Raw genomic sequence first — 17285 nt, forward strand, 5'->3', positions numbered from 1 at the left:
ACTACCGTACTGTACTGTGTCTGCTGCTAATATAGACTGGATGATAATGAGATGTAGTATGTATAAAGAAGAAAGAAAAAAAAAACACGGGTAGGTGGTATACAATTATGGATGGACTGCCGAGTGCCGACACAGAGGTAGCTACAGCCGTGAACTACCGTACTGTGTCTGCTGCTAATATAGACTGGTTGATAATGAGATGTAGTATGTATAAAGAAGAAAGAAAAAAAAAACCACGGGTAGGTGGTATACAATTATGGATGGACTGCCGAGTGCCGACACAGAGGTAGCTACAGCCGTGGACTACCGTACTGTACTGTGTCTGCTGCTAATATAGACTGGATGATAATGAGATGTAGTATGTATAAAGAAGAAAGAAAAAAAAAAACCACGGGTAGGTGGTATACAATTATGGATGGACTGCCGAGTGCCGACACAGAGGTAGCTACAGCCGTGGACTACCGTACTGTACTGTGTCTGCTGCTAATATAGACTGGATGATAATGAGATGTAGTATGTATAAAGAAGAAAGAAAAAAAAAACCACGGGTAGGTGGTATACAATTATGGATGGACTGCCGAGTGCCGACACAGAGGTAGCTACAGCCGTGGACTACCGTACTGTGTCTGCTGCTAATATAGACTGGATGATAATGAGATGTAGTATGTATAAAGAAGAAAGAAAGAAAAAACCACGGGTAGGTGGTATACATTTATGGATGGACTGCCGAGTGCCGACACAGAGGTAGCTACAGCCGTGAACTACCGTACTGTGTCTGCTGCTAGTATAGACTGGATGATAAATAATGATATAAAAAATATATATATATCACTACTGCAGCCGGACAGGTATATATTATATAATGACGGACCTGCTGGACACTGTCTGTCAGCAGAATGAGTTTTTTAATTTTTATAGAATAAAAAAACACCACACAAGTCACACGACGAGTGTACTTTTTCAGGCAGACATTCAATCACAATATATATACTATACTGGTGGTCAGTGTGGTCAGGTCACTGGTCACAGTGGTCAGTGGTCAGTCACACTGGCAGTGGCACTCTGGCAGCAAAAGTGTGCACTGTTTAATATGTACTCCTGGCTCCTGCTATAACCTATAACTGCTCCCCAGTCTCCCCCACAATTAAGCTGTGTGAGCACAGTCAGATATTATACATAGATGATGCAGCACACTGGGCTGAGCACAGATATGGTATGTGAGTGTGACTGAGTCACTGTGTATCGTTTTTTTCAGGCAGAGAACAAGAACAGAACGGATTATTAAATAATAATAAATTATAAAACTGCACTGGTGGTCAGGTCACTGGTCATCAGTCACTAGTATAACTCCTCCTAAGCTCCAGTAAGTAAATGAAGTGTCTCACTCTCACTCTCCTATCTATTTTAATTTCTAAACGGAGAGGACGCCAGCCACGTCCTCTCCCTATCAATCTCAATGCACGTGTGAAAATGGCCGCGACGCGCGGCTCCTTATATAGAATCCGAGTCTCGCGATAGAATCCGAGCCTCGCGAGAATCCGACAGCGTGATGATGACGTTCGGGCGCGCTCGGGTTAACCGAGCAAGGCGGGAAGATCCGAGTCGCTCGGACCCGTGTAAAAAAACATGAAGTTCGGGCGGGTTCGGATTCAGAGAAACCGAACCCGCTCATCTCTAGTATAAACACACCTTTTCTGAAAGGCCCCAGAGGCTGCAACACCACTAAGCAAGAGGCATCACACCATGAAGACCAAGGAGCTCTACAAACAAGTCAGGGACAAAGTTGTTGAGAAGTACAAGTCAGGGTTGGGTTATAATAATTTTTCCAAATCTTTGAAGATCCCCCAGAGCACCATCAAATCCATCATCTTCAAATCGAAAGAACATGGTACCACAACAAACCTGTCAAGAGAGGGACGGCCACCAAAACTCAAAGACCGGGCAAGGAGGGCATTAATCAGAGAAGCAGCACAGAGACCAAAGGTAACCCTGAAGGAGCTGCAGAGTTCCAGAGCAATGACTGGTGTATCTGCGCATGTGACCAAAATAAGCCATACACTCCATAGAGCTGGGCTTTATGGAAGAGTGGCCAGAAAAAAGCCATTACCTAATGTTCAAAATAAGAAGGCACGTTTTGAGTTTGCCAAAAGGCATGTGGATGATTCCCCAAATGTGTGGAGAAAGGTGCTCTGGTCAGATGAGACTAAAATTTAACTTTTCGGCCACCAAGGAAAACTCTATGTCTGGCGCAAACCCAACACATCCAATCACCCCAAGAACACCATCCCCACAGTGAAACATGGTGGTGGCAGCATCATGCTGTGGGGATGTTTTTCAGCAGCAGGGACTGGTAAACTGTTTCGAGTCGAGGGAAAGATGGATGGTGCTAAATACAAGGATATTCTTGACCTGTTTCAGTCTGACTGTGATTTCAGACTGGGACGGAGGTTCACCTTCCAGCAGGACAATGACCCGAAGCATACTGCTAAAGCAACACTCGAGAGGTTTAAGGGGAAACATTTAAATGTGTTGTAATGGCCTAGTCAAAGCCCAGATCTCAGTCCAATTGAGAATCTGTGGTCAGACTTGAAGATTGCTGTTCACAAGTGGAAACCATCCAACATGAAGGAGCTGGAGCAGCAAGCTCATAGAGACTTATCCAAAGCGACTTGCAGCTGTAATTGCTGCAAAAGATGGCTCTACAACGTACTGACTTTAGGGGGGTGAATAGTTATGTACGCTGAAGTTTTCTCTAACGTCCTAGTGGATGCTGGGGACTCCGTAAGGACCATGGGGAATAGACGGGCACCACAGGAGACTGGGCACTCTAAAGAAAGATTCAGTACTATCTGGTGTGCACTGGCTCCTCCCTCTATGCCCCTCCTCCAGACCTCAGTTAGAATCTGTGCCCGGCCAGAGCTGGGTGCTCCTAGTGGGCTCTCCTGAGCTTGCTAGAAAAGAAAGTATTTTGTCAGGTTTTTTATTTTCAGAGAGCTTCTGCTGGCAACAGACTCTCTGCTACGAGGGACTGAGGGGAGAGAAGCAAACCTACTCACGGCAGCTAGGTAGCGCTTCTTAGGCTACTGGACACCATTAGCTCCAGAGGGATCGAACACAGGTACCTAACCTTGATCGTCCGTTCCCGGAGCCGCGCCACCGTCCCCCTCGCAGAGCCAGAAGAACAGAAGCAGCAGAAGCATGAAGACATCGAAATCGGCGGCTGAAGACTCCCATTGCTCCCACAGCACACCGCACACTCCGGTCACTGTAGGGTGCAGGGCGCAGGGGGGGGGGGGCGCCCTGGGCAGCAATTAAGTACCTTTTTGGCAAAAATAGACATATATACAGTCTGGGACTGTATATATGCCCGAGCCCCCGCCATTTTTTACACATTAAAGCGGGACAGAAGCCCGCTGCTGAGGGGGCGGGGCCTTCTTCCTCAGCACACCAGCGCCATTTTCTCTTCACAGCTCCGCTGGAAGGACGCTCCCCAGGCTCTCCCCTGCAGTATACAGGTGCATTAGAGGGTAAAAAAGAGAGGGGGGGCACATAAATTTAGGCGCAGAGATATATTTAACAGCAGCTACAGGGTAAACAACACTAAGGTACAGTGTAATCCCTGGGTTATATAGCGCTGGGGTGTGTGCTGGCATACTCTCTCTCTGTCTCCCCAAAAGCCTTTGTGGGGTCCTGTCCTCAGTCAGAGCATTCCCTGTGTGTGTGCTGTGTGTCGGTACGCCTGTGTCGACATGTTTGATGAGGAAGGATACGTGGAGGCAGAACAAGTGCAGCTGAGTGTGGTGTCGCCGCCGACGGTGCCGACACCTGATTGGATGGATATGTGGAAGGTGTTAAATGATAATGTAAACTCCTTGCATAACAGATTGGATAAAACTGTAACCTTGGGACAGTCAGGGTCTCAACCCATGCCTGATCCTACAGCGCAGAGGCCGTCAGCAGAGCCGACCATAGGCATAGGCAAACTAGGCAATTGCCTAGGGCATTTGATATGCCTTGGGGCATCAGCAGCTTCTGCTGATTAAAATGATATGCGGCATGCCTATATTCTGTATGTAGCATTTCATATGCAGATACAGCCACAGTCTCACACAGTATATAGGCATGCTGCATATCATTTTAATCAGCAGAATCTGCTTGTGCACCCTAGCCACATAGCAATGCAAATAAGATGCATTTTCATAAAAAAAAGTGCCCGACATTAGCATTGAGGCAAGATTTATGAGGACACATCTGTATCCAAGCAGAGGCAGAGGTCACAGTGTTAGTGGCAGTGTGAGTGCGGTGTGCATGTGAGTGGGTTGGTTGTGCAGTAGTGTTCAGAATATGTGTAAGGAGCATTATGTGTGTCATGTAAAAATGCATTAATAATGTGCAACATATGAGTAAAGGGGCACTATGTGTGTCATTATGTGTATAAGGGCATTAATAATGTGCGGCATATGTGTAACAGGGTACTACTGTATGTGTGTCATTATGTGTATAGGGGCACTAATAATGTGCAGCAAATGTGTAGGGGCACTATTTGTGTCATTATGTGTAAGGGACATTATGTGTAAAAGGGCATTAATAAAGGTTGTCATAATATGTAAGGTGCATTATGTTTATAAGGACATTAATAATGTGTCTCATATGTGTAAGGGGCATTACTATGTGGTATTATGTGTATAAAGGCATTACTAATGTGTGGAATTATGTGTATAAGGTGCTCTACTATGTGGCGTTGCGTATAGAAAGGGCACTACTGTGTCATCTAATGTGAATAAAGAGCAATAGGGTGTGGTGTAATGTGAATAACGAGCAATTCAGTGTGATGTAATGTGAATAAGGGGCTCTACTGTGAGGAGTAACGTTTATAAGGTAAAGTGATACTACTGTGGGATGTAATATGAATTATGGACACTATCGCATGATCAAATGTTAATAAAGTTGCAATACTGTGTGGCGTAATTGGAATGACTATTGTGTGGTCATGCCCCTTGCCAGCAAAAACACACCCCTTTTTGGGCTGTGCACCAAATGTGCAAGCTGATCCTATTTAAAATATAGGGGGTACAAACATCAAAATAAGGACTGCTATGGGTGAGGGGTGATGGTGCTGGGAAAGAGGTGCAAGGTCAGAGGCGGAACCAGCAGTGGTGCTAGGGGGCTCCAGCTAAAATCTTGCCTAGGGCATCATATTGTTTAGGGCCGGCTCTGGCCGTCAGGGTCTCAAAAGCGCACACTATCCCAGATAGTTGACTCCAGTGTCGATGACGATGAGGCAAAGTTGCAGCCTAAAATGACTAAAGCCATCCGCTACATGATTGTAGCAATGAAGGATGTATTACACATTTCTGAGGAAAATCCTGTCCCTGACAAGAGGATTTATATGTACGGGGAGAAAAAGCATGAAGTGACTTTTCCCCCTTCACATGAATTAAATGAATTATGTGAAAAAGCGTGGGATTCCCCTGACAGGAAGGTGATAATTTCCAAGAGATTACTTATGGCGTATCCTTTCCCGCCAACGAACAGGTTACGCTGGGAATCCTCCCCTAGGGTAGACATGGCGTTGACACGCTTGTCTAAGAAGGTGGCCCTGCCGTCTCCGGATACGGCCGCCCTAAAGGATCCTGCGGATAGAAAGCAGGAAGCTATCCTGAAGTCTGTTTATACACATTCTGGCACACTGCTGAGGCCAGCAATTGCTTCGGCCTGGATGTGTAGTGCGGTAGCTGCATGGACGGATACTCTGTCTGAGGAGATAGATACCCTGGATAGGGACACTGTTCTACTGACCCTGGCACATATCAAGGACGCGGTCCTATATATGCGGGATGCCCAGAGGGACATTTGCCTGCTGGGCTCTAGAGTTAATGCAATGTCCATTTCTGCCAGAAGGGTCTTATGGACTTGGCAATGGACAGGGGATACCGACTCTCAAAAACACATGGAGGTTTTACCTTATAAGGGTGAGGAATTGTTTGGGGACGGTCTCTCGGACCTAGTTTCCACAGCTACGGCTGGGAAGTCAAATTTCTTGCCCTATGTCCCTCCACAACCTAAGAAAGCACCGTATTACCAAATGCAGTCCTTTCGTTCTCAGAAGAGCAAGAAGGTCAGAGGTGCGTCCTTTCTTGCCAGAGGCAGGGGTAGAGGAAAAAAGCTGCACCATGCAGCTAGTTCCCAGGAACAAAAGTCTTCCCCGGCTTCCACTAAATCCACCGCATGACGCTGGGGCTCCACAGGCGGAGCCAGGAGCCGTGGGGGCGCGTCTCCGACATTTCAGCCACCAGTGGGTTCGCTCACAGGTGGATCCTTGGTCTATACAAATTGTGTCTGAGGGATACAAGCTGGAATTCGAGGTGATGCCCCCTCACCGTTACCTAAAATCGGCCTTACCAACTTCCCCCATGGAAAGGGAGATAGTGTTGGCGGCAATTCACAAACTTTTTCTCCATCAGGTGGTGGTAGAGGTTCCCCCCCCTTCAACGGGGAAGGGGCTACTATTCCACTATGTTTGTGGTAACGAAACCGGACGGTTCGGTCAGACCCATTTTAAATTTAAAATCCCTGAACATTTATCTGAAGAAATTCAAGTTCAAAATGGAATTGCTCAGAGCGGTCATTGCAAGCCTGGAGGAAGGGGATTTTATGGTGTCTCTGGACATCAAGGATGCTTACTTGCATGTCCCCATTTATCCGCCTCATCAGGAGTACCTCAGGTTTGTGGTACGGGACTGTCATTACCAATTCCAGACGTTGCCATTTGGCCTGTCCACGGCACCGAGAGTTTTTACCAAGGTGATGGCGGAAATGATGGTGCTCCTTCGGAAGCAAGGGGTTACAATTATCCCATACTTGGACGATCTCCTCATAAAGGCGAGGTCCAGGGAGCAGTTGCTGATCAGCGTAGCACACTCTCAGGAAGTGTTGCGTCAGCACGGCTGGATTCTGAACATTCCAAAGTCGCAGCTGATTCCTGCGACGCGTCTGCCCTTCCTGGTCATGATTCTGGACACAGACCAGAAGAAGGTGTTTCTCCCGGAGGAGAAGGCTCAGGAGCTCGTGACTCTGGTCAGAGACCTCCTAAAGCCAAAACAGGTGTCAGTGCATCACTACACATGAGTCCTGGGAAAGATGGTGGCGTCATACGAAGCCATTCCCTTCGGCAGGTTCCATGTGAGGATCTTTCAGTGGGATCTGCTGGACAAGTGGTCCGGATCGCATCTTCAGATGCATCGGATGATCACCCTGTCCCCCAGGGCCAGGGTGTCTCTTCTGTGGTGGCTACAAGGTGCTCACCTCCTCGAGGGCCGCAGATTCGGCATACAGGACTGGGTCCTGGTGACCACGGATGCAAGCCTCCGAGGGTGGGGGGCAGTCACTCAAGGAAGAAACTTCCAAGGGTTGTGGTCAAGTCAGGAGACTTGTCTGCACATAAATATCCTGGAGCTACGGGCCATAAACAACGCCCTGAGTCAAGCGGAGCCTCTGCTTCGAGACCAACCAGTGCTGATTCAGTCAGACAACATCACGGTAGTCGCTCATGTAAACCGCCAGGGCGGCACTAGAAGCATGGTGGCAATGGCGGAAGCCACCAGGATTCTTCGTTGGGCGGAGAATCACGTGCAAGCACTGTCAGCAGTGTTCATTCCGGGAGTGGACAACTGGGAAGCAGACTTCCTCAGCAGACACGATCTCCACCCGGCAGAGTGGGGACTTCATCAAGAAGTCTTCACGCAGATTGTAAATCGATGGGAGCTGCCACAGGTCGACATGATGGCGTCCCACCTCAACAAAAAATTAAAGAGGTATTGCGCCAGGTCAAGGGACCCTCAGGCGATAGCTGTGGACGCGCTGGTGACACCGTGGGTATTCCAGTCGTCTATGTGTTTCCTCCTCTTCCTCTCATATACAGGGTACTGAGAATCGTAAGAAAAAGAGGAGTGAGAACAATACTCATTGTTCCGGATTGGCCAAGAAGGACTTGGTACCCGGAACTGCAAGAAATGCTCACAGAGGACCCATGGCCTCTGCCTCTCAGACAGGACCTGTTGCAACAGGGGCCCTGTCTGTTCCAAGACTTACCGCGGCTGCGTTTGACGGCATGGCGGTTGAACGCCGGATCCTAGCGGAAAAGGGCATTCCGGATGCAGTTATTCCTACGCGGATAAAGGCTAGGAAGGACGTGACAGCAAAACATTATCACCGTATATGGCGAAAATATGTTGCTTGGTGTGAGGCCAGGAAGGCCCCTACAGAGGAATTCCAGCTGGGTCGATTCCTGCACTTCCTACAGTCAGGTGTGACTATGGGCCTAAAATTAGGGTCCATAAAGGTCCAGATTTCGGCCCTATCCATTTTCTTTCAAAAAGAACTGGCTTCACTGCCTGAGGTTCAGACGTTTGTTAAGGTAGTGCTGCATATTCAGCCTCCTTTTGTGCCACCAGTGGCACCTTGGGATCTTAACGTGGTCTTGCGTTTCCTGAAATCCCACTGGTTTGAGCCACTTAAGACAGTGGAGCTAAAGTATCTCACGTGGAAAGTGGTCATGCTGTTGGCCTTAGCATCAGCTAGGCGTGTGTCAGAATTGGCGGCTTTGTCATGTAAAAGCCCCTATCTGGTTTTCCATATGGATAGGGCCGAATTGCGGACTCGTCCGCAGTTTCTGCCAAAGGTGGTGTCATCTTTTCATTTGAACCAACCCATCGTGGTGCCTTCGGCTACTCGTGACTTGGAGGATTCCAAGTTGCTTGATGTAGTCAGGGCTTTGAAGATCTATGTTGCCAGGACAGCTGGAGTCAGGAAAACTGACTCGCTGTTTATCCTGTATGCATCCAACAAGCTGGGTGCTCCTGCTTCAAAGCAAACCATTGCTCACTGGATCTATAACACGATTCAGCAGGCTCATTCTGCGGCTGGATTGCCGCATCCAAAATCAGTGAAAGCCCACTCCACAAGGAAGGTGGGCTCTTCTTGGGCGGCTGCCCGAGGGGTCTCGGCATTACAGCTTTGCCGAGCTGCTACTTGGTCGGGTTCAAACACTTTTGCAAAATTCTACAAGTTTGAGACCCTGGCTGAGGAGGACCTGGTGTTTGCCCATTCGGTGCTGCAGAGTCATCCGCACTCTCCCGCCCGTTTGGGAGCTTTGGTATAATCCCCATGGTCCTTACGGAGTCCCCAGCATCCACTAGGACGTTAGAGAAAATAAGAATTTACTCACCGGTAATTCTTTTTCTCGTAGTCCGTAGTGGATGCTGGGCGCCCGTCCCAAGTGCGGACTTTCTGCAATACGTGTATATAGTTATTGCTTAACAAAGGGTTATGGTTATGTAGCATCGGTTGAGTGATGCTCAGTTGTTGTTCATACTGTTAACTGGGTAAGTTTATCACAAGTTGTACAGTGTGATTGGTGTGGCTGGTATGAGTCTTACCCTGGATTCCAAAATCCTTTCCTTGTAATGTCAGCTCTTCCGGGCACAGTTTCCTTAACTGAGGTCTGGAGGAGGGGCATAGAGGGAGGAGCCAGTGCACACCAGATAGTACTGAATCTTTCTTTAGAGTGCCCAGTCTCCTGCGGAGCCCGTCTATTCCCCATGGTCCTTACGGAGTCCCCAGCATCCACTACGGACTACGAGAAAAAGAATTACCGGTGAGTAAATTCTTATTTTCTGTTATTTTGTCCTATTTGTTGTTTGCTTCACAATAATAAAAAAAAAAATATTCAAAGTTGTAGGCATGTTCTGTGAATGAAATGATGCAAACCTTCAAACAATCCATTTTAATTCCAGGTTGTGAGGCAACAAAACATGAAAAATGCAAAGGGGGTGAATACTTTAGCAAGGCACTGTATGTGGCATAGCCCTTGGGATACTAATAAGCATTGGCAACCAGGACATGAACAAGGAAGCAGTGTGTTAGCATTACACAATCACAGTGCTTCCAGCTCTGCTACAGGATGGGCTTTTATCGGAATCCGTCTCCTGACATGACAAATTTTCACAATGCAAATGTGGGCATAAAATATATGTCCCTAAGGGGGAGATTTATCAAATATTGGAGAGAGGTAAATTACCAACCAATCAGTGTCTAAGTCTCATTTACAGGCTGTGGTACCTTACCTATCTTCACTTTATCTCTCTGCAAGAGTTCATAAAAATCCCCCTAAATTTTGTGCTCCGAAAATTAGCATTGCATTCACAAGCTACTGCATACTTGCCTACTCTCCCGCAAGTGTCGGGAGACTCCCAATTTTTCGAGCAGTCCTCGGCACCCACAGAAGAATGGGCAGACCTGCATCATCCTGCCCACTTCCTAGTTAAGCGAGCAGAATCGGGAAATTAACAGGGGAATCCTAGCGATTTATGAAGGTGGCAGGGCTAAATGATGTGACTTTGCATCATTAGCCCCCCCTCCCGCAGACCTACGAATTACTGAAATTTAGGGGCAGGCCTAGTGACTGACAGCCTGACCCCACCCCGAGAAGTGGTATGCAGGGATTCTGACTACTGCATCCTAAAGGATTCTTGTTTGGCACAACCCTACAGCAATGAGTATTGCTGTGTTAATATGAGTTTCAAAAGAACAACATATATAGGTAAGTGTTCACAATTCGTGTCAAAAAAGTAAGGAGACCAGTAATGTTTGATTTAAGCCAGGCATGCTTTAAAACAAAGTTTAAAGCCTGTAAAATGTGCAGTTAAACAGTAAGCCTTTAAATGCAGGACAAGAGTTTGGAATTTCTGAATACATCTGCTGTAACTCTTTTTTATTTCTATGACGCATAGCTTAGGAAGTACGCTGGTGACTAAGGCTTCTATTTATTCATAAGTGGCGATAACGATGATTCTATTTTGCCACTTTTAGCGGCTATAGAAAATATGTTATTGCTGCAGTTGAGCAAGGAAACTTCACCAGGGCAACTGCCGATATTCACCTTAGTTCACCGCCTCGGAGTGAAAGAGATAAAGCACATCTCAAAGAGTGCTGGGAAGAACATCTAGATGCCATGTTGCAAATATTTATGTAGGCTCCTTGCAGTGCGCATCCAACACGCCTTGTGAATGAGGTCAACTGTATCTTCTGATATTAACTAAAAGTATACAGGTTAAAAACCATGTGGCCCTTAAAACATACTTGCCAACTTTTTGGATGGGGAGCCAGGTCAAAAGTATGTAAGTCGGGCCTAAGTGGATGGTGTGAGAGCATGACACAGTGATTGTGTTATCATGGCCCCACCCCAAGATGCAATGCCACAATTCTGACATTGAAAACTGAGGGGCAGCGCCACAATGGTGCGATTCAGGGTGAATCCCATCATCAAGCTGCCCAGAGAGTTCACTTCACTCAGGAAGAGGGTGGCAGCCTACGGTATCTGGGAGAAACACTTGAGATTCGGGGGTCTCCCAAAAGTTCTGAGAGAGTAGGCAACTTGGCTTTAAACACACAAATTAGAAAACACACAGACACATCAATTGTAATTAATTAGCAAATCAAAAGCAAACCTGTCCATATTCTACCTGTTACCACGATCTACCCAAATCACACCTGACCCCATATTTGCCTAATCTCCTGGTACTTCCCTGAGACTTCCGGAATATTAGGAAACTTCACAGTAATGTAGGCTAGGCTCTCAGACAGCAGCATCCTGGTGGAACAGTGACAGAGAGACGGGCAGTATACATGCTGCCCAACAGTTCCAATTGTGGGTTTGGGAGAGGAGTCCTACAGGAAATGCCAGGAGGAAGTGGGCATCGAGCAGCTGCAGGAGGAAGTGAGGATGGAGCAGCTGCAAGACTAAGTGGGCATGGAGCATCTGCAGGAGGAAGTGGGGATGGAGCAGTTGCAGGAGTAGGGGTGATAATGGAGCAGCAGCAGGAGGAAGTAGGCACAAAGCAGCTGCAGGAGGAAGTAAGGATAGAGCAGCTGCAGAAGGAAGTGGGCACGAAGCAGCTGCAGGAGGAAGTGAGGATGGAGCAGCCGCAGGACGAAGTGGGCATGGAACATCTTCAGGAGGAAGTGGGGACAAAGCAGCTGCAGGAGGAAGTGAGGATGAAGCAGCTGCAGGACGAAATGTGCATGGAGCATCTGCAGGAGGAAGTGGGTATGGAGCAGCTTCAGGAGGAAGTGGGGATGGAGCAGCTGCAGGAGGAAGAGGGGCACTGAGCACGTAAGGGACAGAGACCTCGGGGGAAATGTAATAGGGTGTGAGAATCAATAAGTGAATCAGAAAGTGAGAGATTTTGGTAAAATTCTCCTGTTTTTTTTAAAGTTGCAATCATTTACATGGCAAAATCAACCTAGTTTTGCCATGTAAATGATTGGCACTTTAAAAAAACAGGAGAATTTTACCAAAATCTCTCACTTTCTTTTCTTGTAGTAGAGTATACTGGGCACCCGCCCAGTGCTTCGTGTGTTCCTGCACTGTTACTTGGTTAAGTATTGTTGTTGGTTCAGCTGTTGCTGTCCCTCATCAAGTTTGGTTAGCATGACTTTCCTCTTGTTTGTGTGTGCTGGTTCAAATTTCACCACTGTCCTTTAAAGCCTTCTCTCAAGGTATGTCCGTCTCCTCTGGGACAGTTTCTAGACTGAGGCTGGTAGGAAGGGCATAGAGGGAGGAGCCAGCGCACACTATTGATTTCTTAAAGTGCCCAAGGCTCCTAGTGGACCCGTCTATACCCCATGGTACTAAATGGACCCCAGTATCCTCTAGGACGTAAGAGAAAACCTCTTTATGGAAAAGGAGCTAAAAAAGAAAAAACAAAGGCACAAATTATGAAGCAAGTGGAAAGCAGAGGTCCAAAGGAAAACAAGACTTGTTTTAGGGAGAGTAGGATGCAGCTCAGTTCATTTGGACTTTAACATATGTTCAATATGTGTATATAAAGAGAAATTGGGCCCCCATACTTCCTAGTGGGAAAGCTTATTATTTGTCAAGCTGTGCTTCAGTAATTCCTCTGATTGTTTACCATTGGCATTGTTAAAATAAAAATAATCTTTTATTCAGCGCCACAGTACTATAATGCTCAACATGTGACCCTCCAACTGTTGTGTCCTGCCACAGTTTATGCACTCGAGTGACCAGTGGAGCTGAGAGGGGGTAAGTGGGTACTAATTACTCGAGCTTGAGCCTTAGGGGCTCAGCAGGGGCTTATGCCAGCAGAGGAGGAGGAGAAATGTAAATTGTATTATTATTATTTTTTTATTTTTTTTCTCTAGACTGGGCATATGTTTGGTCACATGTCATATGTTTGGTCATGCCTCCTCTATCTCCCAGATAGTTTCCTCCCCCAATGGGTGGACTAGACATGCCCCTTAGACAGAACAGGCACATCCCTTCTGTAAGTGTGCCTAGGTGATACTTACACAATCTCCCCGAAATTATTTTGAAAAGTCAATTATACCCCTTTCAGACCGCCAGCTTTGAACACGGTTTATTGCATATGAGCGCGCATAACCCATGTTCATGTGCGGTCTGAAAGGTGCCAGGGGAAATATCCCGGTTAGCGACCAGGGTTGAACTCGTGTTCAACCTGGCTTGCTGTGTGGTGTGAAGTTGAACGGGAGCTGGGTCCATTCTACCCGTTTCGCGTTCACTCTGTGAGGACTATATGCCGGGCAGGGGTTAAAGTGAGCCGGAACGGGGTGGAACTGTGTTCCGTCAGTTCCACTTGGAGACGGAATGCAGTTCCGCCTCCTCCGGCTCACCTCACACGATGTGTGCCGGCACCGCACAGGGAGATGCTGGGCGCTCACTGAGATTGTGTTACAAGCGGCGCCCGGCTCTCCCTGCACAGCTGAAGCCGGCGGCAGGAGCTCACTACTGAGCTCTGTCAGTGCGCGCTATGAGAGAGACGTCATGACGTCTCTCTCATAATGCTGGGGATCTGGACGCCAGGAGATCACAGCGGTCGGGAGCGGGGCTTGGGAAGTATGGTGGTGTCTTTTTTTTTTTTTTTTAAACATGTGTGTATTAGCAGCGCGGCTACAGGGGACTAACCACTGGGGGCAAACTAGTGGGGGAAAGCTACAGGGGGGCTAACCACTGGTGGCAATCTACTGGGGCAAACTACCGGGAGGAAGCTACAGGGGGCTAACCACTGGGGGCAAACTACTGGGGGTTAAACTACAAGGAGGCAAACTAAAAGGGGGCATTACTACTGGGGGCAAACTACATGGGGCTAAACTACAGGGTTAAACTACTGGGGGAAAACTACAGGGGCGCATTACTACTGGGGGCAAACTAAAGGGGCGCATTACTACTGGGGGCATAACTACAAGGAAGCATTACTACAGGGGAACTAAACTACAGGGGGGCTAAACTATTGGGGGCTAAACTATTGGGGGCTAAACTACAGGGGGGCTAAACTACAAGGGGGCATAACTACAGGGGCTAAACTACTGGGGCATTACTACTTGGGGAAAACTACATGGGCTAAATGACTGGGGGCATTACTACAAGCAACATTACTAATGGGGGCACTACTAATGAGGGCATTGTAAAGGGGGCACTTCATAAGGGGCATAACTCCTGGGGACATAAGGGGCACTACTACTGGGGGCATTGCATAAGGGGCACCACTACTATGGGCTCTATATAAGGGGTACTACCAGTACAGTGGACATTACATACTACTACTGTGGGCATTGTAAAAGGGGCGCTACTGCTGTGGGCATTGTGTATTACGGGGTGCTACTACTGTCGGCATTATGTGTATTAGGGGTGCTATGTGGGCATTATTACTATTGTGTGACCACGCCCCTTTATTTCATGGGCGCCGGGTGGGAGGGGGGGGGGTTCCACCACCTCTCTAGGACCACTTTAAGCACTGATGCCGGGTTGAAGACAGCGGCGGCAGGAGGCCTGAGGTGGGTCACACCCTGGAAGCTCCCGTGTCAGGCTCCAGGGTGCGATCCGCCTCAGGCGGTCTGAAAGGGGTATAAGTATGTGCTGACCCTCCCATAATATTACCATTCGGAGCAGGAACACAAATCCTTTTCTGGCACAGGCAACACTGACCTTGATCACCCAAAAAAACAGGACTGTCCAGGGGCAATAAGGATTGTTGGCATAGGTAACTATACATATGTGGTGTTTTTAGGTTTATTGTGTGAAAGCCCAAAGCATCCGTCACTCACAAGACTATAAATGGGACTTTCTTTTTTCTTTCCTGCATCCTTTTTGGCAAGGATTAACAGTGCAGATTTTTTTATATATATATGACTGTCCCTCTCTATATTTAAGTAAAATGTATGCAATATATAAGTAGGTCATATATTCCTTTAAAATAACTCTATTAGACCGCATTATAGGAGGAACTTTAAATCCTGTCACTTTCAGTGTTGCTGCAGAAAATGCTATTTTTGCTTGTATAGTACTTGTACATATATCTCTATTTTTAGACATTCCCATGTAACACATTGAGGTCAGCGATGTCTGGGAGTTAGTGGCGGCTGTAGAGAGCTCGTGGACTGTTGACTGTTATTCCCAGCACTTAATTTGTAATTGCGTATTAATCAGGCATTAGTTAATGGATGCATAAAATAAGATATTATTATGTGTTTATAGCCATGTTCTCACAGTAGGAATTATCACGTTATTGATGTTGTTCTGTTTTCTATTTCTGCCTCTTGTTCTCATATGAAGAGTGGAATATTTTCCTGGTAAATTATTAATAAGCTCTGCCTTTTTATAGGCTGCGCTGTATTAATCCATGAGCAATTTTGCCAGCCAGACCTTGCAGCAATGCCTTATGTGACCCCAACTTAATATGTTGGTGTAGTCCTCCCGCTGCTGGTCCCCTGGGGAAAGCCTTCTGCTCCTCAAGACACATTAAAGCCCATAGAGGATCTCTAGACATTAGTGTCTGACTTTTATCGCAGCATTTGCCTTCGCTCACAATCTGTGTACACTGATTCCTTAGCATTTAAAGGATCATGAAAAATCATAATGCTGAAAATGCCAAAGCCATTACCTCTGTTTCAAAAGACTTATCCCCACTGTACATCTCAGTATTTCAGGCAATGATATTTTTATTGTACATTACACTGCGGGTTTCCAATTCTCCTTGTTCACGGGACTGTAAGATTGGGCAGGATATATATTTAATGCTGACATGTATATGGCCTAAGATATGAATGCTCCTACATTTACAAGATGCTTAATGCAGTGGTTCTCACATGTTTTTTCATCAGATCTTAGACATTACTGTAACTGTCTGGCCGGAATAGCGGGGGAAGCAGCTGCTACAGGGTCTGTAAATGGAAGCTAAGATGTAACAAGGGGTGTGCTGTTTATGCCGAAACCCAAAGAACAAGGTCGAAGTGGTGGCACCATCACTGCTATCATGGTACCTGTCTCGGGCTTTGAAAGAACACCGTGCAGCCTGGAATTGCTCCAGACATAATTAAGAATGTGTCTGGTACCCAGGGTACTTCCGACTCTATTAAGGGGCTGGGCCAAGGCATAGCAGTGCCATGCAATGATAACCTGTGAAGTCACCACCTGAAAACAGGGGGTCTAAAGCTGCCATCTTTTCTGCTCCGCTCTAGTATCTTAGAAGAGAATAGTGCATTGTCTATGGTCAGAAATCTTAATGCTCTCCTTGCTGTGTGACTGTCCTCACTGCATGGAATCTGAAAAGCTAGAATGCCATACACATGATCTGAAATTCTAGACCTCTGGGAACTACATTCAGCTCAGTGCGGAAAGAAAATGAGATGTGCAGAGAAGTGGAGACAGAATGTCAGGGAGAATCCTGTTTCCCAGGAGAGTAGCATCAGTCTCTTGGTTGACTTCCCCATTACCATTGAAGTGGTCGGACTATGTTTGAAGAAGCAATTTGTGTTGAATCACGTCTTGTGGCCTGGCTATGCTGCATTTTGCAACTCCATGGGCACCAAATTTCTTCCAGGACATCCTAATTATGATTCCCAGGTGGTGAGAAATGAATATAGGGAATGTTTTCCCTAACACCCTGCTTGTATGATTACTTGCTGATTGCCTCATTGAATATTTACAAAACAATATTCTTTGTTGGAGAACATTGCGCCATCCTGGTAAGCCCTTTCCTGCACATTCCATGTTTGCATGTGTTAATGTTTAAAGTAGGGTCTATTTACTAAGCCTTGGGTGGAGCTAAAGTGGATGGAGATAAAGTACCAGCCAATCAGCTCCTAACAGCCAGTTACAGGCTTGTTTGAAAAATGAGTTAAGAGCTGATAGGCTGGTACTTTATCTCCGTCTACTTTATCGAGGGGCTTATTAAATAGACCCCAATATA

At 46.9% G+C, this 17285-nt stretch overlaps 1 protein-coding gene across 1 annotated transcript in view; it reads right to left on the bottom strand.

Annotated features, from left to right (window-relative positions):
* Positions 1-17285, bottom strand: part of RTN4RL1 (reticulon 4 receptor like 1) — a 218614-nt gene that overhangs the window by 62359 nt on the left and 138970 nt on the right. The gene's annotated exons all lie outside the window — the stretch shown is intronic.

This window comes from Pseudophryne corroboree, chromosome 2 (genome assembly GCF_028390025.1).
Source record: "Pseudophryne corroboree isolate aPseCor3 chromosome 2, aPseCor3.hap2, whole genome shotgun sequence".
NCBI lineage: Eukaryota > Metazoa > Chordata > Amphibia > Anura > Myobatrachidae > Pseudophryne > Pseudophryne corroboree.